The sequence below is a fragment of the Sphaerodactylus townsendi genome, linkage group LG04 (genome assembly GCF_021028975.2).
Source record: "Sphaerodactylus townsendi isolate TG3544 linkage group LG04, MPM_Stown_v2.3, whole genome shotgun sequence".
In the NCBI taxonomy this organism is placed as follows: Eukaryota; Metazoa; Chordata; class Lepidosauria; order Squamata; family Sphaerodactylidae; genus Sphaerodactylus; species Sphaerodactylus townsendi.
Window position 1 is genome coordinate 24,706,639 of NC_059428.1, and position 15,568 is coordinate 24,722,206.

The window sequence follows — 15,568 nt, forward strand, 5'->3', positions numbered from 1 at the left end:
TTCAATATGTTGCCAGAAGCAGACGGCTCAGCATCCGCTACGTGAAATTCAGGGCGCTGGCACCAAATCTGCATCTAGCAAGGCAGCAGGATGTTAGGCACAAGTGGAACATGAGCGAGTTTGAAGGACTGCCTCCTCTGATATTGTCCGGCCTGTCAGTTAAGATCAGTGGTTCTCAACCTTCCTAATGCCGCAACCTTTAATACAGTTCTTCACGTTGTGGTGACCCCCAACCCTAACATTTATCCATTTTACAGATGGAGAATAGTGATGCAGAGAGTCTTAGGCGACCCCTGTGAAAGGGTCGTTCGACCCCCAAAGGGGTCACGACCCACAAGTTGAGAACCACTGGTTAAGATCACTTTTCCAAGCCCAACGGTCTGTGCCCCTACCTGCACAGAGGATGGCCAACCTCCAGATGTTGGTTAGAGACCTCTTGGCCACAGAGATCAGTTCAGCTGGAGAAAATGGCTGCTTTGGAAGGTGGAATCCATGGCATTATACCCTCTCCCCAAACCCCAGGCTCCTCAGGCTCCCCAAATCTCCAGGTAGTTTCCAAACCAGAGCTAGCAACCCAACCTGGTGAGGATAGGGAAGTGGTGACCAGAGGCAGGGCTTTTTTGGTGGTGGCACCTTGCTGTTGCAGTGCTCTCTCCCAAGGTGTGCCTGATGCCCATTTTACATTTATGCACTAAGAAACACCCTTTTTATTTATTTAGGCTTTTAAACTAAGAAACTATATGTTTCTTATGGTCTGCTCTGAGCCTGAAGATTGTTTCATCAATACCATTTCACACTGCTCAGTTTGTTTAATGCTGCTTTTATGTCCTAGCATATTTTTAATGACCCGTTTTGATTTTCTTGACTAGTTTTGTATTTACTTGTTGGTATCATTTTAGTTGTAAGTGTAACCCCCATGCTCAGAATGGGTTGACCCAATAAGGGGTGGAGACTCAAAGCAGCAAGAGGCTGCAGACCTCATGTAGTTTGGAGGAGACAAGGCTACCAGACTTGGACCTTTGGTTTTGTACAAGCCCTTAACACCTTGTTAAGGTAACTGCAATATTGTTGGGAACTACTGGGAAGGTAGTTGTTTATTTTTGCTATGTTGTAAATGTTGGAGTTTATTGTTTCAGGGTTTCTTTTTGTGGTTGTAATGGGTGAGAGTTCTCCTGGAAACCTTCATCGTGTTGAATCCTTTTCATCAAGCCCTTGGAGTCTTCAGGAGCCAACCTACTTTCAAAGAAGAATTGGACTTGGCAGTATCAGTAGACTGTAAATATGACTTGAAAATGCAACCTGAACAGGACCTTGAAGTGTGATGTTAAATGTTGATGTTATATGTTAAGAAAGTAAACCATTTTGTTTTTAAATTTAGTTCTTTGCAACTCCTTCCAAGTTCTGCCCCACAGAACCCACAGATAGAGGTTACATAAGCTGCCTCAAGTGGGTTCTAGAGAGGCAGCATATATATATTTAAAATAATGGACAGGGGGCCATTGAAGAAATTCCTGGTCAAATGAGATCCAGACTAGTATTTAGTTCAGGCAACAAAGATTCTTGAGTAGGATCCACATATTGCTAAATATTGCTCTGCTGAAAACACTTCCAGATTTTTCCAAAAAAAGGAAGCATTTCAATAGGATGAGTGCAGACAAACAAGGGTTTTTGAAGATGTTTGCAAAACATTTTCAGGGGCTTGTGCGAAAAAAAGCCTGTGCTGTTTGGCCATCTCTCCTATGCTGAGATATGCAAACATTTCAGACATCTGCATTTAAAATATTCCGCCACAGATGAGAAGTAGATATGTAAGTTTTTATATTCATGCCATAAATCGCCAGCTTGTGTTTCTGTGGATAATATTTACTCCGTCAGAGTGAGACCCAAAATTCAAAGCAAGCTCATTGATAAGCAGGATTCATTTGCAGTATTCTTTTGCGCAGGCTTGGGGGTATTTTTCCTCCCAAGTAAGTATTAGCAATGTGTTCTACCTCCCCTTCTCCTTGGGTGTTGACATCTGTTGCTGAGATTGCTTAACAGTTCCATGAAGGGGGCTTCAGCCATTGGGCTTCCTGCGCCCCCTGAAGACACAGCAGCTGCTATGGCAGCAGGACCATCTGAGGGCTGGTAAATTTCTCAGCTTTGCCCCCCTCCCAGACTTCCAGCAATGCTGCAGAGGCCAAGAGAAGCAGCTGTGCAGCTGTAGGAGTTCCAACTACCTCTCTTTTAAACATATTTTAATATTAAACTGTTTTTAAAACGTTGAAAGCCGCAGCGGGTGCCCTATTTCCATGAAAGTGGTAGAGCAAGGCTGCAAATAAAACAAGCAAACAAAACATTGGATAAATAACACACACACACAAACATCCGTGCTTGTCCGACACTGGCTGCGATCTTGTGCACAGAGATGTGAAAGATGGACACCCATACAAAGTGAACCGATGCAATAGGAAATTTAATTAAGAGGAAACTGTCACTTTTAGAACTGAGCCCTTGTCACAACCCCCCCCCCCCAAGATGTGGGTTCTGTTGTTTTGTTAATAATGCTTGATATGAGTTCTGTAATATCGTCATAAGAGGAAATAAATATCGTTGTAAGAGGAAATAAATTCAGTAGTTGTACTAAAAGAGCGGCTGCGACTTACCGCAGCCGCCATTGCTGGTGGGGAAGGGACAGCCTCCTGCCGTGTCATTCATGCACGACAAGCCTCAAGGGTGCCGAGCAGTGACACTGGGTGCCCTGACGTCACTGGGGAACATCCATGGTTCATAGACATTTACATTTCCAAATCCAGAGGTGGGATCCAACCAGTTCTCACCACTTCTCTAGAAGTGGTTGCTAATTTTTTCTGAGTGCCGAGAAGGGGTTACTAAAGCAACCTCCCTGCCCAATAGGGACTGGAGGTGCGTGTGTGCGGTGGCACCACTGTTTGAATCCCACCACCATCGGAACCTGTTACTAAAATGTTTGGATCCCACCACTGTCCAAATCTCTTTTTTGTACAATAAAGCCCTTGTGAACAAGCAGGCCTTGTAGCTCCTCCTAAAGAGCGAGAGCCATGCTGGAAAAGGCCTGAGCTCTGATCAATACCAGACAGGCCACTCTAAGTGGTGAGATAGCCAACAGACTGCCAGGCTGTCTTCAGGGTAGGCAGGCTGCCTGTCATCTGGGGTAGTGGCTAAAAGCCCTGGAGTCTGATCTGGAGAACCGGATTTGATTCCCCACTCCTCCACGTGAGTGGTGCACTCTTATCTGGTGAACTGGATTTGTTTCCCCACTCCTCCACTTGAAGCCTGTTGAGTGACCTTGGAATAGTCACAGTTCTTCAGACCTCTCTCTGCCCCACCGACCTCTCAAGGTGTCTATTGTGAGGAGAGGAAGGGAAAGAAGCTTGTAAGCTGCCTTGAGTCTCCTTACAGGAGAGAAAGGCCGGGTATAAATCCAAACTCTTCTCTTCTTCTACTTTGATCAGTAAAACTCGATGCCTTCCATTAATCCAAGTTTGCATGTGTTGGGCAGTGCATGAATGTGAGACCTCGTAGGAGTTAACACAGCTTGCCACCGGCTTCCTGATGGGGTATCAGGAATAATAACTTTCTGATGGGGTATCAAGAGTAATAACATGGGCAGCCTGTGTTAACTACATCATCAATGAAATGGGTACATATTTTATTTGTTTATAATATTTTTCGTCTGCTGTTTCCTTGAAAATGAAATTATAGGTAAGGAGTAACGAAAGCTTCATGCTAAATGATTTACCATCCTTTAACAGGAAGTGCCTATCATTCCCTGACCTTTAGCATTATGCAAAATTTCTGCTTCCTTAAGGACATTCTTATTGAAAGGGGAAACATAAATATTTGAGTAAGTTACGCAATATTAAACACGACTGTCCCATCACATCTCCATTGAGTTGCAATTGGATGATGAGACAGATAAGACCAGATACAAGCTAGAAACCTGCTTGGAGTGAATTGTTCACTGTTTGACAGGAAGGCTCGCCATCCCAAATGTGTTTTCAAAAAAAGATACTTGGAAAGAAGCACCAACATTCTTACAAACAGCTGTGTAATTTGGAAGACAACTTGCAAAAATAAAATAAAAAAGCAGAGCTTGGGGAGTGAAGCTTGTCGAAGTACTAAGTGAGAGAAAGCATGCAAGATAGTAACTTCTTTTTTCAACAATCTTACTGACTTTATCTGAAGTACGTTTACTTGGATATACTTCCCACTGAGATCAATGGAACTTGCTTCCTATTATTAGACCTGCTGCCTTCATTACTTTCATTTTCTGCCAATAGGTGGCACTAGCAATTTCTGCATTAATAGTACTGTGTTCCATTCCTCAGCATGTGTATCTGCCCTCCAATGTGGTTCCTACATTAATTTTATAGTTTCCATTCAAATGGATTTCTGTATGAACACTTGTATAAAGATGAAATATCACTTAGAGATTCCTTTCGAGAGATACCTCATTGAATAGTAATATCCAAGCCAGCTTCAATCAAGTCTAACAAAATAATAATTTTTAAATGAAAGAGTGCATTTTGAATACAGAAGTAAAGCAAACAAGAAGCTGGGTGGTCTATTTCCAAAAACTAGGAAGAAGGGATAAGTGATAAATAGAAAACTTGGTTCAAAGTTGATGAGATTCTTTATTGTGTTGTAAAGGAAATTAAAGGTTTTGCTGTCTTCTGACTAGGGTAGGATCCAGACATCATTGGACAGAGCCCAATCGTGATCTCTGGAGTTTTCCTGAGAGTTTCTTCAACATAATGTGGATAGGTGAAGTACCCTAGGGGTTGCCAGTACAGAACTCCTGAAACATTAGGAGAATAAATGGGACCAATGCTGCAGGCAGGTTTCAGGGAAATTACTTAGTCATGGCACTTTCAGAAGGCCCCAAAAACTTAGAATGGTACTTCCTCCTTGCCACTGCAATCCTCACCCTTTGACTGCAGACTCAGTCCCAAATCAGGCCATGTAAGTGACAGTTGGGCTTATATTATGAAGAATCTCTAAATACAAATAAAAACACTGAAAATTGCTTTATTACCTTTTTTGGTAATGCCGTGCGGCCTATTAAACTTGCTTTGTGTTTCTGTGTTTGTGTTCAGCACCATCAAATTATTTCTGACTCATGGTGGCCCTGTGAATTAATGACCTCCAAAACGTCCTCTCATTAACAAGTTTGCCAACTGAAGGCTGTGGCTCCCGTGATTGAGTCAATCTATCTCATGTTGGGTCTTCCTGTTTTGCTGCTGCCGTCTACCTTTCCTAGCTCTGTTGTCTTCTCATTATGTGACCAAAGTATGACAGACTCCGGCCCCTTCCGCACATGCAGAATAATGCATTTTCAATCTCCTTTCAATGCGCTTTGCAGCTGGATTTTACTGTGCAAAATAGCAACATCCACTTGCAAGCAATTGTGAAAGTGGATTGAAAGTGGATTGAGCTGCATTGGGTGTGGCGAAAGCCCTGTCAAAAATAACTTGGTGGATTGAAAGTGGATCGAAAGTGTATGTGCATGAGGGGTGGCATACAATGGAGGGGAGGGGACCTGACACCTGGACCTGGCCCGCCCACCCACCCTAGCAGAGGGAGGGGGAAGGGAGGGGTGGCATGCAAAGGAAGGGAGGGAGGGGTGGCATGCAAGGGAGGGAAGGAGGGAGGGTGGCATGCAATGGCGGGGAGGGGAGGGGACCTGGCATCTGGACCTGGCCCACCCACTCTAGCAGAGGGAGGGGCAGGGAGTAAGGGGTGGCATGCAAGGGAGAGAGGAGTGAGGGGTGGCATGCAAGGGAGGAGAGTTTAGTCCTTTTAGCTTTTAGGAAAATTTCAATTTGATTGGATCTAGATCCCATTGATTTGTCTTTTTGGCAGTGAACAGTATCCATAATCTGACCCAGTCTGGACCAAATCCCTACTGTTGATGATGTTAGATGCTCCTCGACCACATGAACACATGAAGCTGCCTCATACTGAATCAAATCATCAGTCCATCAAGGTCAGTATTGTCTGCTCAGACTGGCAGAGGCTCTCCAGGATCTCAGGTTTTTCACATCACCTACTGTCTGATTCTTTTAGCTGGAGAGGCTGGGCATTGAACCTGGGACCTTCTGCATGCCAAGCAGATGCTTCACTACTGAGCCATGGCCCCTCTCTTCCTCACTCCAGTCATTGGCCACTCAGTTGAAGGGGGCAGCCAAGCAAATTGTTTAAAAGGGAAGCGATAGGGCAGGGGATCTCCAGGGACTGGCAGGTGACCCCTTGCTGGGGCATGGGTTTTGAAGCACCCTATGATGCCAGTGACTGATCGACAGGATTCTGCTCTGGATGCCATTTCAGTAGGCAGATACAAAGTTGTGTGCAGTTGACTCATGACTGTCACATGAGAAAGTTAACTGATGCTAGTTCATCAAAATCTGTCACTGTGGGGACCCCTGTTTATAGGAGAATGCTTAGTATCCTTTTGTGGCTGGTTCCTGTCCCAGTGACAGGCATTTAGGGAGGGAGGACACTCATGGTGATTCCTCATGGGCCAAAAACAGCGGTGTGAAAACATTGTGAAAACAGTATAAACCCTTTTACACCGTTTTAAACCCTTTTATACCATTTTCACACTTAAACCATTTTCACACTGCTTTCACACTGCTGTTTTTGGCCCATGCGGAATCAGCCTCAGTATCATTTCTCAAAATTCTAATTGACCCACGGGGTCAATAACTTCATGCACCACATGTGTTGTCTCAATAATGCTTTTATGAGGTTTTCTTTTTCTTTCTTTCTTTCTTTCTTTCTTTCTTTCTTTCTTTCTTTCTTTCTTTCTTTCTTTCTTTCTTTCTTTCTTTCTTTCTTTCTGGCCACCAAGTCACAACTGACTTATGGCGACCCTGTAGAGTTTTCAAAGTAAGGGACGTTATCATCGCCTGAGGTGTTACAATATAATTATCCCCTTGCCACAAGTGGGATTTGAAGATAACAGAATGAGGTCCCTGGAGTCATGGCTAAGGTGGAACAGAGACTTCCTGATTAACAACTTACACTGTGAGGCTACTGCAGTATTTTAAATGGATCTAGCTGAAAAGTCAGTGGAGTTCCTGCATATTCTAATAAGAAGAGCCACTGAAAGCAAGGCAGGGGGAAATATCCACATCTCATACTGTTTCCTGGTTTATTAAAAATGAAAAAACCCAACTGTATCAAAACACATACATAGACAAATCTATGAAGAGTCCCATTGCAGAGCTAGGCTCGCTATTTATATAGATATTTATACCCTGTGTGTCTCCCTAATGGGGACACAAGGCAGTTTTCATCACCTTCCTTCCCTCTTTCATTTTGCCTTTGCAACGACAACTCTATGAGGTAAGTGAGGCTGAGAGAGTATGATAGGCTTAACATCACTCAGCAAGCTTCCATGGCAGAATGGAGATTCGAATCTGGGTCCCCTAAGTTTGTAGTCTGACATCCTAACCACTATACTATTCTGCCTCTTGTTAGCCCAATAGGAGAAGAAGAGTTTGGATTTATACCCTGCTTTTCTGAACCGTGAGGAGTCTCAAAGCGGCTTACAAACTTTTCCCCTTTCTCTCCCCACAACAGGCACCATGTGAGGTAGTGGGACTGAGAGAGTTCTGAGAAAACTGTGGCTGGCCCAAGTCACTCTGCAGGCTTCACATGGAGGAGTAGGAATCAAACTCAGGTCTCCAGATTAGAGTCCACTGCTTTTTAACCACTGCACTGTGCTGGCAATAGCCCCATGAGTTTACAGAACACCTGGGAATGGTGACTGGATGCAAGCCTTTGCCTCTGCTTAATTAAATGTTCAGCTACAAGGTCCAACCATGCATAGGAAGTGGTTGTAGTTATGTCTCCTTCTCATAATCAGCAATGCTGCTTTCCAGACATGGAGAGGGAGAGTTCGTGGGGCACTTGATCCATTTGGTTGCCCCTGCAGATTACCAACTGGAGGAACTGGGCTGGGCCTACATGTTCAGTGAATGTGTGGGCTGTCAACTCTACTGGGCCATTGAGTCTGATGTTTTCTGCAATGTAGGATGAGCAGAAAACAAAGGTTGGTTGTGGTGGGTTTTCCAGGCTGTGTGGCCATGGTGTGGTAGATCTTGTTCCTAACGTTTCCTTTGCATCTGTGGCTGGCATCTTCAGAGGTGTATCACAGAGAGAAGTCTGTTACACACTGCGTCCAGACAGATGCAGGAAAAACATTAGGAAAAAGATCTACCAGACTACTGCCACACAGCCTGGAAAACCCACCACAACCAGTTGAATCCGGCCGTGAAAGCCTTCAACAATACAGAAAACAAAGGGTTTCTCAGGCCACCAAGTCTTCTCCATAAATCTGAATGTTGCTCCAAAGCCACCATATATTTTATAATCTCTACATAAGATTTTCTTTATGGGGAAATGTTCCATCTTTTCAAACTGGCTGTCTTTGATCTTAAATTAGCACAAGATTAATGGAACAAATCTCTCTGCAGGGTAAACCATTTTCCTAACAGGATTCCCAGTATTTCTTTATGACAACCACTGACTGGGCAGAAAAAAATAACTTGGTGGGATGAGCAGTAGCTTTTTTGGAATTGGCAATGGGAACCTTTTTCAAGTCTCACCTTTCAGCAGGAGAAATAAGGACCTATTAATTTATTGAAATGACTTTGACGGGGCTTTCGCCACATCCAATGCAGCTCAAGGGAGCAGCAGTGGTGTAGTGGCTAAGAGCAGTGGCTAAGAGCAGATGCACTCTGATCTGGAGGAACCAGGTTTGATTCCCAGCTCTGCCGCTTGAGTTGTGGAGGCTTATCTGGGGAATTCAGATTAGCCTGTGCACTCCCACACACGCCAGCTGGGTGACCTTGGGCTAATCACAGCTTCTCGAAGCTCTCTCAGCCCCACCTACCCCACAGGGTGTTTGTTGTGAGGGGGGAAGGGCAAGGAAATTGTAAGCCCCTTTGAGTCTCCTGCAGGAGAGAAAGGGGGGATATAAATCCAAACTCTTCTTCTTCTTCTTCTTCTTCTTCTTCTTCTTCTTCTTCTTCTTCTTCTTCTTCTTCTTCTTCTTCTTCTTCTTCTTCTTCTTCTTCTTCTTCTTCTTCTTCTGATGGGAATTGTAGTTCCTGAACAATCCTGAATTGTAGTTCCTGAACATCTGGAGAGCCGCAGGTTCCCTACCCCTGCTCTAGGGGAACTGTTTTTGTAAACTGGAGATGGGTTGTAATTCTGAAAATCTCCAGGCTGTAACTGGAGATTGGCACCCCTAACCCTTCTAATCCATTGAAGTCCATGGTCTTTGAACAGTGAAAGTCTGCTTGGGACTGCACTGTACACAATCTGTATGTCTGTGTGAAACAGTTTTCATCCATTTTCTTTAAGGCCAGACATTTTATTTTAACTGGAGAAGCTGTAAATTTTTACAGCAATCCACCCAAGACATTAAGAGAATAAGAAGCAAGTAAAAATGAACATTACATAAACCATTTTCCCCCCTAGAAGCCAAACGCTTTTCTACCTACCCAAGATCAGCCTCTGGTAGAACGAAGATGTACCTGAAAGGTTGAGAGTGTAGGATGTTACACAGAAGACGGCCAATATAGCTCTAGAGATACAGCAGAATGCACTGTGATGGGAAGGAGAAAAAATATACTCTTTCATGGTGCCTTCATTCTTATTGACAATTTTATGTGGCAAGTTGACAGTCTGTTTTTATGTCCCGCCCCCTAAAGCCTTTCTCCTCCAAACACCTCCTTTTAAATAAAAAGAGGACTAGCAAGCTAATAAAAACATGCCCAAGGAGGACCTGTATTCCTCTTCTGATTTTAGAACTTGTTAATAAAAGTGTAGGATTATAGAACAGACAAGGGACTTAGGAGAAGAGCAAAATAAATCAGAGGCATAATATGTGTGTGGTGGTTGGTAAAATAATCCTGATGATCACAAACAGTGATACCCACGGGATACTGAGAGGCTGTTCAAACAAGTATGTTATCCCAAGGACAGAGCAATCATAAACAAGCTTATACCTTTTCTAATCCCTCAAGAAGAAGAAGAAGAAGAAGAAGAAGAAGAAGAAGAAGAAGAAGAAGAAGAAGAAGAAGAAGAAGAAGAAGAAGAAGAAGAAGAAGAAGAAGAAGAAGAAGAAGAAGAAGAAGAAGAGTTGGATTTATATCCCCCCTTTCTCTCCTATAGGAGACTCAAAGGGGCTTACAAACTCCTTACCCTCCCCCCCCTCACAACAAACACCCTGTGAGGTGGGTGGGGCTGAGAGAGCTCCAAAAAGTTGTGACTAGCTCAAGGTCACCCAGCTGGTGTGTTTTGGAATGTACAGGCTGATCTGAATTCTCCACAGCTCAGGCGGCAGAGCAGGGAATCAAACCCGGTTCCTCCCGATTAGAGTACACCTGTTCTTAACCACTACGGCGCTGCCATCCATGGACTTAGAATGGGGTAACTATAATTAGGGTTGCACAGTGCCGAAGTTCAATTGTATGTATTTATTCTATCCTGCTTTTCTCTCCAGTTGGGACTCAAAGGTGGCTTAGAACACCATTCTCCCTCCTCCAGTCTCTCATAACAAAAACCCTGTGACATAGGCCAGGCCAAGAGATTGTGACTGGCCCAAAGTCATCCAAAAAGCTTCCATGGGAAATGGGAATTGGAACCTGGGTCACCCAATGTCACAGACTGTGACACTGTCCTCTACACCACACAGGCTCACTAGGCTAAATAGCACTTAAGCTACAATACTGACCATTTCATGTACTCTGTATTTTCAATCAAATTTAAAGGACTCAAGACCAGAACATGAATCACAGAAATCGCTTTAGTAAAGAAGGAACTAATAGGGGACATGATAGAGAGGTATAAAATTCTGTACAGGTGGAGAAAGTCGGTCAACAGAACCTTTTCTCCTTCTCCCAAAATATGAAAATACAAGAACATCCAATGAAGTTTCTGGGCAGTAGATTCAGGACAGACAAAAGAAAGTATTACTTAACACAAGTGACTGAAATGTGGAAATTGTTGCTAGGGAAGGTGGTGAAGGCCACATACTCAGATAGCTTTAAAAGGGAATTAGACAGATTCATGGAGGGTTGGGACTATATGTGGCTACTGGCGACTAAAGGGAACCTCCACATTCAGAGGCAGTCAACTCTGAATACCAGCAGCAGGAAGCATCAGGAGAAGGCCTCATCCTCTATCATCTATTGTTGAATCTCCAGAATAACTGATTGGCCACTGTGAGATAGGATGATGGACTAAATGGACCACTGGTCTGATTCAGCAGACGAAATTCCTTCAAGGAATGAATTATCTGTGAAAGCTGTGGTCTTATGAGGTCACAACTCTGCTGTTGCACTGTTAATGTGAGTAGACCACTTGAATGTATGTGTGGGGTGGGAGATGGTCCTTCAAGACCATTAGAGTATCATAAAATTTGACCTCTGGTATTCTCATCTATGACCACAGAAGATTTTAAACAAAAACTGTGATTACTTATACATGGTCTCTTTGGATACTGTTGAGAAGTGATTCTCTACAGCAGCGGTTCTCAACCTGGGGGTCGCGACCCCTTTGGGGGTCGAATGACCCTTTCACAAGGGTCGCCTAAGACTCTCTGCATCAGTGTTCTCCATCTGTAAAATGGATAAATGTTAGGATTGGGGGTCACCACAACATGAGGAACTGTATTAAAGGGTCGCGGCATTAGGAAGGTCGAGAACCACTGCTCTACAGCAATGTGGAACATTAGTACATTTCCCAGGTTTTCCCCATATTTTCTTTGATCATCCTCAAACCTGCTTCACTTCAATGTCTTGGGAAAGATCACCGCAAGAGCCAGGATTCCAACAGTGTGAGTGGAAAAACCACACAGAACCACTGCCTCTTCCCTAGTCCTTGTGGCAGGCATTATTCTCTCTGTATCCAGCTTTTTAAAACTGTTGGTTGACATAATGTCTTTTTCCTCACAATAAAAAAAACATTTTGAGGCAGGAAATAAAATGTTTCCTCCAAGAAGTTCCGCAACGTTTTTAGCACAAAATGTTTTATTTTCGACCTGAAAATGTTTTAAGTACATCCTCAATTTTAGTAAGTCTTTTGTTGAAATGTTTTCAAAACATTTTGGTTTGCTGTGTGCTTCTCTGCAGTCTCCAGATTTTTTAAGCTCCATTTTCTGAGCTCCCTCCATCATCTCACTTATTTGTTTTTGTCAGGTTTTTTCCCTAATTTGGGGGGGGGGTGTAATATCTTCGAAGCTTTGAATGTTTGACCTATGAAAAATCGCAGCATGAGGCTTTAAAGCATCAAGGCATCTGTGGGGCCAGGGCCGCTCTCTGGTCCTACACAGCTGAGTTAGTTTTAAGAAAAACTTAAAATTTGAAATAAAGCAAAAGACATCTGACATTAGAAAACAAACAAACAGTTTTACTTAGCAGAATATAGATCAGTTTACAGAATGTGAACTCTCCCGAGGAAGAGACACGCCCTTAGTGCCCTCGAGTGATAGACACAGAATTTAGAACAGAATACAGATAAGTTACAGAAGGTGACCTCTTCCGAAGGAGAGGCACGCCCCAATACAATGTTTAGAATGTTACAGGAGATTGCCCTCTCCTGGGTGGCTCTCTAAAGAGGCACGCCCAGTATAGGAAAACCTTAGTTTTTGTAGATGCAAAAACGTCACACAGTCCTCCCCTTTTGTTCTACGTATTATGATTCATATACCTTAAAAATCTAATTGGTCAGAACTGGTCACATGAAGACAGCCTATATTTCTACGTCAAGCAGCTACATGCTGTTTGATAGCATTAATTTCTCTCTGTGCATATACAAGGAAAAAGACACTTGCCATAAAAGCTAGCTTGTTCCTCCAAGAAAAACCCGTTTTGCTAGGTTTCTCCCAGAGAGAGCTATCCTTCCAGGCTATGCAGCATTCCTTAAGAGCTCCATAAAACTTTTTCTTTTCCCAACGTAGAAATGTTTCCTAACAAATTCCCCCAGTTTTAGAAATGTTCAAAACATAAGTTCCTAAGACTTTCCTCCACAATGATTCCTAACAATTATAGGATTATGAAATTAAAATACAAATACAATATTGAATCACTTATCCGTTTATGTGTTCATTTAGCTATATAGAAAAAAAAAAACACTTTTGCCCTTTAACTAATCACATTCATTTCCTACTTCCAAAAACAAGGTAATAAAATTGCATCTGTCTGCTGTCACGTAGGCCCTCAGTGCCAAGATGTCAAAGATGTTATCTTGCTTGTTCGCATAGTCACTAGCAAGCTGCTGGTAACATGCCTTTTTGACCTATTGCAAAAATGCAGGCTTTTGGTCAACTTACACAGAAGCTCCCATTTTGATTCTTTGACTTCCCATAATTCTTGATTAAACAAATTTATACACATTCTGGCCTGTCCCCACACATCAGATCCACGGAGAAGTAAAAAATAAATATGGAATTAGCACAAAATGGTGGCCAGGAATTGTTTCAAGGGTGTGAGTACAAACAAATTGGGGGGGGGGGGAATGTTTTGCAAATGTTTTCATTGACTTATGCAGAAAAGGGCATGGTGAGTTTCCCCACATTGTGTGGCAGCCATTTCCCTTCCTCTTTGAACTATTAGGGGGATTTCTAAAAAGATGCTTTAAAAATCAGTACTTGACATCTTTTTAGAAATCCTAACTCACCATGAGAACCCTCTATTAACCCATAGCAACCTTGGGGCATTGCTGAGCAGAAATGTCTGGCATAATTTTTTAAAAAGTCAATCCTGGCAGTCAGAGTGACATGGGCTCTCCACTAAAATGCTTGAATATTCTATGCTGAGGGAAGCCACAAAACGTTGACTCCTGCAACCTATGGAACGATGCAAATTCAGCACAATTGCACATATTTGCTTATTGGCAGAAGCTATCTTGTTTGTGCTAGCTAGATGCAGAAAGGAAGCTATGCTGAATCTCTCAGTGAATGCCCTCACTGGCTTTGAATCTGCGGAGACATCCTTCTGCTAATTGATTAGAAGCAATATTTTATCCTTCTGTGCATCTGTTCACTCTCATTAAATCCCTCCAATTGCTGACCACAGGTTACATTTTTAGCCTCTCTGAAAACAGACACCCATGGCCAACACCCGCGGCCACGAGCTAAAAGACTGCAAGTCATTGGAGGTGACGGAAAGCAGCAGCAGAGAGCAAAATAAGTCAATTAATGGTGTTCTGAAGCCAGCTGTGCAAGGCCAGTGAATGCAGGCAAGTTATCCAAGGACAGGGCTGACTTGACTGTACTCCTTTGTAGCAAAGAGAAGAACTGGGCTCTTTTTTTTGGGGGGGGGGGGTTGAAATTGCACAGCTAGATGAACGACATGGCTGCAATAAGAATACTGCTAACTAAGGTTACTTCTATCTGAATAATGCATCCAAAGTGGCTTTTTAAGCAAACAAAGCGGTAGAATTTTAATGGTTAATTTTACCTCTGCTTTTTTTATAATTTTTATTGTATAGAGTATTTATACATTTGTTACATTTAATATTTTTCTTCCATCTATACATTTTTTCCATTTTCTCCCCCCTCCCCCCTTCTCTCTATTAATTATTTCATGCAAGCAGTAGGAGGTTCATTCTTCTTATTCTCTTATTCCATGGCTCTTCGTTAAATCCGGCATCTTCAATCCATTTTTCAAACACTGTCCATATCTTCATGATATCTTCTATTTTTTCTTTCCATAAAATATTTTTGTCAGTCTCTCAAATATCTCTAGCTGTATTTGTTCCCATATATATTCCAACCATTTTGAAACTGTCCATTTTTTATTATCTTTCCAGCCCAACGCCAACACTGTGTGTGCTGTTTTAATCATTATTTTATACATTGGTTCCAAACTTCTATTCACTCTGATATCGTCAATTTTACCTCTGCTTTACTGCTTTTGAGATCTCTACCAATTTATACAGGGTTGTTGTTGTTGTTTTCAGAAATTCACTGGAAACCAGAGTTTAAGTGAAGTATAACCATTTTATTAAAGAACAAAAATAATAAAAGATACACAGATAGTTTGGCAAAAAAAAAACATGCACACACATACAGAGTTTCAAGGAGCCTGGGGCATAGATAGAGTTGAAAGATAGGTGGGAAGAGTAGAGGTTGTTGTAGGGAAGGTGATATTTACCTGTTCCAGAAGAAAGGTCTGAGCAGTCAGGATCCAATCCTCCTTGATCTCAGATTGCAAATGCCTTAGGAGACCAGGTGCTCAGGAGCAGCAGCAGCAGCAGCAGCAGCAGCAGAAGGCCATTGCTTTCACCTCCTGCATGTGAGCTCCCAAAGGCACCTGGTGGGCCACTGCGAGTAGCAGAGTGCTGGACTAGATGGACTCTGGTCTGATCCAGCAGGCTAGTTCTTATGTTCTTATGTTCTTAATGCGTTGTCCATCTTGACTTTCCTGGAGTCGGCCTGCTGACATGGCACCCGCCCCCTGGCCGCCCTTCACACCACCTCCTGCCCTCCCCAAGCCCTGAAGAAAGGCTGGCGGATGGGACTTGCTCAGGC